This window comes from Salvelinus alpinus, chromosome 12 (genome assembly GCF_045679555.1).
Source record: "Salvelinus alpinus chromosome 12, SLU_Salpinus.1, whole genome shotgun sequence".
NCBI classification, from domain to species: domain Eukaryota; kingdom Metazoa; phylum Chordata; class Actinopteri; order Salmoniformes; family Salmonidae; genus Salvelinus; species Salvelinus alpinus.
The window spans coordinates 33,555,487-33,562,915 of record NC_092097.1 but is presented as its reverse complement, the minus strand read 5'-3'; the positions used below and the strand labels follow the sequence as shown (position 1 = coordinate 33,562,915).

Genomic DNA, 7,429 nt, shown 5'->3' with positions numbered 1-7,429 from the left:
GTATGTTTGGCAGCATGAGTAAAGGATGCTTTGTTGCGGAATAGGAAGCCAATTCTAGATTTGACTTTGGATTGGAGATGTTTGATGTGAGTCTGGAAGGAGAGTTTACAGTCTAACCAGACACCTAGGTATTTGTAGTTGTCCACATATTCTAAGTCAGAGCCGTCCAAAGTAGTGATGTTGGACAGGCGGGCAGGAGCAGGCAGCGATCGGTTGAAGAGCATGCATTTGGTTTTACTTGTATTTAAGAGCAGTTGGAGGCCACGGAAGGAGAGTTGTATGGCATTGAAGCTCGCCTGGAGGGTTGTTAACACAGTGTCAAAAGAAGGGCCAGAAGTATACAGAATAGTGTCGTCTGCGTAGAGGTGGATCAGAGAATCACCAGCAGCAAGAGCGACATCATTGATGTAAACAGAGAAGAGAGTCGGTCCAAGAATTGAACCCTGTGGCACCCCCATAGAGACTGCCAGAGGCCCGGACAGCAGACCCTCCGATTTGACACACTGAACTCGATCAGAGAAGTAGTTGGTGAACCAGGCGAGGCAATCATTAGAGAAACCAAGGCTGTCGAGTCTGCCAATGAGGATGTGGTGATTGACAGAGTCAAAAGCCTTGGCCAGGTCAATGAATACGGCTGCACAGTATTGTTTCCTATCGATGGCGGTTACGATATCGTTTATGACCTTGAGCGTGGCTGAGGTGCACCCATGACCAGCTCTGAAACCAGATTGCATAGCGGAGAAGGTGTGGTGTGATTCGAAATGGTCGGTAATCTGTTTGTTGACTTGGCTTTCGAAGACCTTAGAAAGGCAGGGTAGGATAGATATAGGTCTGTAGCAGTTAGGGTCAAGGGTGTCCCCCCCTTTGAAGAGGGGGATAACCGCAGCTGCTTTCCAATCTTTGGGGATCTCAGACGACACGAAAGAGAGGTTGAAGAGGCTAGTAATAGGGGTGGCAACAATTTCAGCAGATAGTTTTAGAAAGAAAGGGTCCAGATTATCTAGCCCGGCTGATTTGTAAGGGTCCAGATTTTGCAGCTCATTAAGAACATCAGCTGACTGTATTTGGGAGAAAGAGAAATGGGGAAGGCTTGGGCGAGTAGCAGAGGGGAGGGCAGTGCTGTTGTCCGGGGTAGGGGTAGCCAGGTGGAAAGCATGGCCAGCCGTAGAAAAATGCTTATTGAAATTCTCAATTATAGTGGATTTGTCGGTGGTGACAGTGTTTCCTATCTTCAGAGCGGTTGGAAGCTGGGAGGAGGTGTTCTTATTCTCCATGGACTTTACGGTGTCCCAGAACTTTTTTGAATTTGTGTTGCAGGAAGCAAATTTCTGCTTGAAAAAGCTAGCCTTGGCTGTTCTAACTGCCTGTGTATATTGGTTTCTGGCTTCCCTGAAAAGTTGCATATCACGGGGGCTGTTCGATGCTAATGCAGAACGCCATAGGATGTTTTTCTGTTGGTTAAGGGCAGTCAGGTCAGGAGAGAACCAAGGGCTATATCTGTTCCTGGTTCTAAATTTCTTGAATGGGGCATGCTTATTCAAGATGGTGAGGAAGGCATTTTTTAAAAATGACCAGGCATCCTCTACTGACGGGATGAGATCAATATCCTTCCAGGATACCCCGGCCAGGTCGATTAGAAAGGCCTGCTCGCTGAAGTGTTTCAGGGAGCGTTTGACAGTGATGAGTGGAGGTCGTTTGACCGCTGACCCATTACGGATGCAGGCAATGAGGCAGTGATCGCTGAGATCTTGGTTGAAAACAGCAGAGGTGTATTTGGAGGGCAACAATGCTTCGTGGGTGACTGTTGTTGATGTGTGCAGAGGGTCCCTGGTTCGCGCGAGGGGACGGACTAAAGTTATACTGTTACAAGAGCACAGAGTAGAATTTGCCAAAACAAAATCTCATATAAAGCCGGTTCTACGCACAACCTACACCGGCATATGCGAACTGTGCAAACAACTGTGAAGCAAGCTGTAGCGGAGCTTCGAGAAACTAGCGAGCCTGCTAGTGATAGTGGTCGAGTCAGCACCTCCACACGTGGAGATGTATCCACTCAGTCAAGTAGGCCTACTCCGCGACCCACAGCAACGCAGTCTTCTATAGACCAGTTTATGCCAAAGTCTATGTCATTAGCAAAACAAGGCCAAATTGATATTGCATTGGCTAAAATGATTGCCACCGATTTCCAGCCATTTTCGATCATGGAGGACAGAGATTTTAGAAATTATAGCAATAGTCTAAATCCAATGTACACAATTCCAAGCAGGAAAACCCTTTCAAAATCATTTATTCCACAACTGTATGAGAGCACACAGGCTTCAGTGAGGGAAAGAGTCCAAAAAGCTACTGCAGTTTGCCTTACCACTGACTGCTGGACATCAAGGGTAACCACTTCTTACATGTCGGTTACATGTCACTTCATTGAAGATTTTTAGATGTCTAGCTGTCTTCTGGACTGCTTTGAGTTCAGCGACAGACACACCTCAGAGAACTTGGCAGAGGAACTGTTGAGAGTGGCCAGAGAATGGCAAGTATATGGAAAAGTGGTCTGTTGTGTTAGCGACAAAAGCCATGAAAATCTTAAAATGGACCCATCATCCATGTCTTGCCCACACAATCAACATGATTGTAAGAGATGCTCTGAAGGTGATGAAGTCTACTGTGGACAAAGTGAAAGCAGCTGTGGAATACTTCCACAGGAGCACAGTAGGTGCTGAAAAACTAAAGTCTACACAACGCCAGATGGGGATGCCTGAACTGAGGCCTAAACAAGACTGCACTACAAGGTGGAATTCAACATTTTATATGTTGAAGTGGTTTCTTGAGTCAAAGGATGCCATCATCTCTACCCTGGCCATTGTCAATGCACCTGTTGATGCTCTGACCCAAGAGGAATGGGAGGTGGTGGAGGAGGTGTGCAGAGTCCTGGAACCCTTTGAGCAGGTCACTGTGGAGATCAGTGGAGAGAGGTACAGTAAGCAGTTATTACTACATCATTATTTAATCCAGTATTATATATGTATATGAGCAGTAGATGAGAATGTAGTATCAGTAGACAAAACATGAACCTGAACTAATAAGTTACTGTTCTCTCTTTTCAGCTATGTGACAGCCTCAAAAATGATACTCCTTTGTAAGCGTCTGCAGCGAATCACAACCAGCCGCCAGAGAGAAGCAAATGTAACCACAGGACATGTGACAGAGTTGATGGACACCCTATGTTCATCAACGGACAGAAAGTTCCACAGAATGGAATATAATCACGTGCTATCAGAAACCGCTGCACTTGACCCCAGGTGTAAGAAGTTAGCCTTCAGTGATGCCAGAGCAATTGATGAGGCTCTTCAAAGAATAACCTCAGCAGCAGGGAGGGACAGCCCCAGCAGTCAGCTGGCTCAGGCACAAGGGCAACAGGAAGAAGAGGGATCAGGTGGAGCAGAAGCACCAGCAGTAGTGCCACAAACATCTGCTGTTTGGATGCTGTTTGACGAGAGAGCAACTGGGGATGCAGCACGAAGGAATCCCTCAGCAGATGCCATAATGGAGGTCCGATCTTATTTGGAGGAGCCCCTCCTCCAAAGATCTGCAGATCCTCTGAGCTGGTGGAAGAACAAGGCCTCTGTCTATCCACTGCTTACTAATGTCATGACAGGGAGACTCTGCATAGTGGCCACATCCTTTCCCTCTGAGAGGGTCTTCTCGAAAACGGGACAAATAATTACTGAGAGAAGAAACCGCATCAGCCCCTCGAAAGTGAGGCAGCTTGCATTTCTGAATGCAAATTTCTCAGAAAAGCAATATATGGTCAGCATTGCCGTGTGCTGCTGGTTATAACATGGCAATAAAGAAGAGAGAGAAAAGAGGGACCCGTTTAATGTTTTAAGTGTGATGCTGCAGTCTTGCACATTGTTATTTATTTTTCTTTGATATGGTGCAATATTCTATTATTATGTTGTTCAGATTGTATTCGTTTTGAATTGTTACATTTATATGCACTTTGTTTATATACATTAAAAAGTTGTACTTTAAATACAAATATTTAATAGCATTCTTTTTCATAACAAACCAATGCATTTTTAAATACATTGTGGTTAAGGTAGAGTATGATTTCATTTAATAATTTAATTAGAATTGTTTTAACACCAATCATAGTCAAACTATCGCAAACAGTTTGACTTGAAAAAATACAAAACATATATTTTTTAAAGAGCCGTTTGGGAGTCAAAATAGCCAGCTCTTTTTGGTGAGCAGAGCCGAACGAGCTGCCTCACTGAAAAGACCCGGAATGCCCATCACTAATTGGTGAGTTTCAGGCCTCGGAGAGAACATAATTGTACACTCGCAAAGTCGACTGAAAACGAGGGCTGAGGGGCTTACGTTGCAAACTTCCCTTGCTTGGCTAATCATTTGGACCACCTACCAAGATGGCGACGGGTATTCCCCCAAGGTTATAAGGCGAGGGTTAGTGGACGAGGGTGTGTCTTTTTAGTGGACGGTAGACGGAGTGTACAAATAGGTTCACTCCCGGGCCTGAAACTCCCCATAATTAAATTCGCGACGATTGTACATCCGCTAAGAAATGTCCGCCAAAACTTAAAAACAACGTCAATAGAGAAGTCAACATACAAGTGTAAGTAAAAACGAATGCAAATAAGTTAGAAATTGTGATACTAATGCACATGACGGCAAAAACACGTCTTGTAAAAAGTAAATATGTTTTTGTTGTGTTATCGTTTGGAATTTGTAGAACTAAAACATGTTCTTTTTCAGAAGTTCCAGCTAGGCAGGCTAACTTTTTAGTTAGCTAATTAATTTGCTACCTATCATACAGTAGGCGTATATTAATAATTATATATTAAATATATCGGTAGAAACGCTTTTATGCGAAAATATTGATATAATAACCATATCAAAGTAAACTTGGAGTCACGACATTTTGTGTGGTCCTCCCACCACGACTCGTCAGGAAAACATGCAGTTTGTTAGGTTACAGATGAAATGAATGATGATGAACTTCATAGGGTGGTGAAAGTGCAAGGAGATGAGCTTGTTGCTCCTTTCCAATAAATATCGATGGTCTTATTCTAGTGACATGATAATCGATGCTTGGCTGCAGTTGACAAATACAAATAATCTCATAATGTAGGCTTTACAAAAATTGCCAGCAAGGTGAAGCAATTCAGGCATTCTTGAAAGTCAGGACAATCATTGTCCTGCAAAGACACATATTTATATTAGGAAAAAAAATATTTCGCATTTAGAATTAATCGTGGAGTGGAGCTTTATAGTTAGGTTACACTGGGCACGCGATGTCACCGCGTATCTTCAAATCATTATTTATTCGAGGAAAAAAAAAATGTTTCCATAATTTGTCGCAATGAAGAAAGTTCGACAAAATAAAAAAATCCACCTCAGTCTAACGGATAAAAATGTTGTCGATCTTTAGAAATTGCAGTTTCCATTACACATGTCGCAATTACTTTTTTTTTACGACATGTCTTTTGTTGAATAAGCCTGGGTCAATGGAAACGTCCTACTGTCATGTCAGTTATCTATTCGTTATTTAACGTAATGAAATTGACATGAACACACGTTTTGTACATAAGCTATATCCAGGTAAGACGACGCTGATCCATTCATTCCGGTGCTTGTTTTACTTGAACTTTACATCTAGCTTGCTAGCCGGCTAACACCATGGCATCCAAGTTAACGCTAGCTAGCTAGGCTAATTGCTTGCCACATCATAGGTCAAAGTGAACTAACTAGCTGGTTAGTTAGTTAGCTGTCAATTATTTACTGTAAAATGTAAGTAGACAGCTATGTAAATTAAGTAACACTTATTTGTAGTATTATATTATTAATGCAGCATAAGTAAGCTAACTAAGTTACACGTTTGGGAACTAGCCAGCTAGAGTCCATGTTAACGTTAGTTACCCAATGTTCCAGCGCTAGCCGGGGAATGTAGCTAGTTTACCTGTGGTTAGCTAGCTACCTATCCAAGGTTTTGGCGATAATCTATGTTTGTTAAGATATATAACAGTTAGTATAGACGTCAGAATATTGATCAGCCAGGAAATTTGGCAGATGTAGTTACTCATCTGACTTCTTACATTGATCATAAGCAGGCTCAAAAGGAAAGTCACAATCACGTCTTTGCTCAGATTCCATTGGTTTGTCATGGTACTCCTTTGACGCTTACTTTTACTTAATTTCAGATAGCTGCCATAGAAATGTCTAGACTTTCTGCTCCCCCTTCCTATCCAGTTATTAACCACACTTGCTTGCTAGTCATTTGTTATTGACTGGGTTTCAATGTCAAAGTGAGCCCATGTTTTGACTGGGTTTCAATGCCAAAGTGAGCCCATGCCACCAAACAGCTTAAAATAAATACATCTAGTGTATGCAGTGTAGATGGAAATTAAATGGACAGTTTTTACATTGCACAAGGTTGAATAAATATCAAATACCTTTAATCACTTCACTGTTTAAACCACAACCTTTGAGATTTGATCTGAAAATGGTCAGTCGGACCTTGGTTTGACAGATATGTAGGCCTAATCATTGATTTGGACAAACTATAACATGTTTTAAACTTGCCAGACTGTTGCCACAGGCATTTTTTCAGCCCTCAGACATTTCTAGGCCAAACTGTTCTGTTTCCTGATTTCAAGCCTACTCCTTGTGTCATGTGAGGAATATAGCCTAATATATATAGCCTTGTGTTTTCTTCCTAGGCTGCTATACCTTAAAAGAGATGGGTAGATGGGTGTGTGTGCAAGGTCCTTGTTCCGTTAGGGAGGTGACATAGATATAGAGTGAGCTGTTTTTCACAGATTAGGTCTGTTGGGGAGAGGAAAGGCCCCCGGTTAGGGGGAGAGCAAACTGCCCACTCTGTTCTCTCTCTCCCACCCCAAGTTTTCAATGAGTCATATGACTTGATAGTTGCACGCTTTCACAGCCCCTCATTCTTCTGTCTCATGCTTCTGTTTCTTGGGAAGAATGAGTGATCTGGCTTCTGATTTGACAATTTTGACTGAGTGTATATACACAGGTGTTGTACAACTTATTTTATTTACATTGATAGGGGTGTTTGCCCAAGGTTGACAGGATAGCGCCTCCTGATTTATTTATTTATTTCTTGTTTGTTCATTTGTGAAGTGTTGAAGGTACACTGTGTGAATGTCAGGAGGTTTTTGTTAACTTCTCGTTGAGGGAAGTGAAATTTGGTCAGTGGCTACTGAATAATATGTATTCTAACCACAGAGACCATATTAGGGTCAATTTAAGGCTTTTGTACCAAATATTCTCACAGGGTAATATTTTTTGTATTACATTGTTATTGATTACGACACTGTTGGGGTTAGAGCTTGCTAGAAAGGCGTTTCACTGTACTTGTACATGTGACTTTAAACTTGAATGAAGTAGTCAT

The 7,429-nt window shown here is 42.3% G+C and overlaps 1 protein-coding gene across 3 annotated transcripts in view; it reads left to right on the top strand.

Annotated features, from left to right (window-relative positions):
* The first annotated feature begins 4,490 nt into the window (after nucleotides 1-4,490).
* The window catches only part of LOC139535929 (natural resistance-associated macrophage protein 2-like), a 38,150-nt gene continuing 35,211 nt past the window's right edge, over nucleotides 4,491-7,429 (top strand). For 2 of the 3 annotated variants that reach the window (XM_071335899.1, XM_071335900.1), the window contains exon 1: nucleotides 5,478-5,616. The gene's annotated coding sequence lies outside the window, so the exon portion shown is untranslated. Of the gene's footprint in view, nucleotides 4,631-5,477; nucleotides 5,617-7,429 lie in introns of those variants that run through there. The other variant, XM_071335901.1, reaches the window with a different exon arrangement.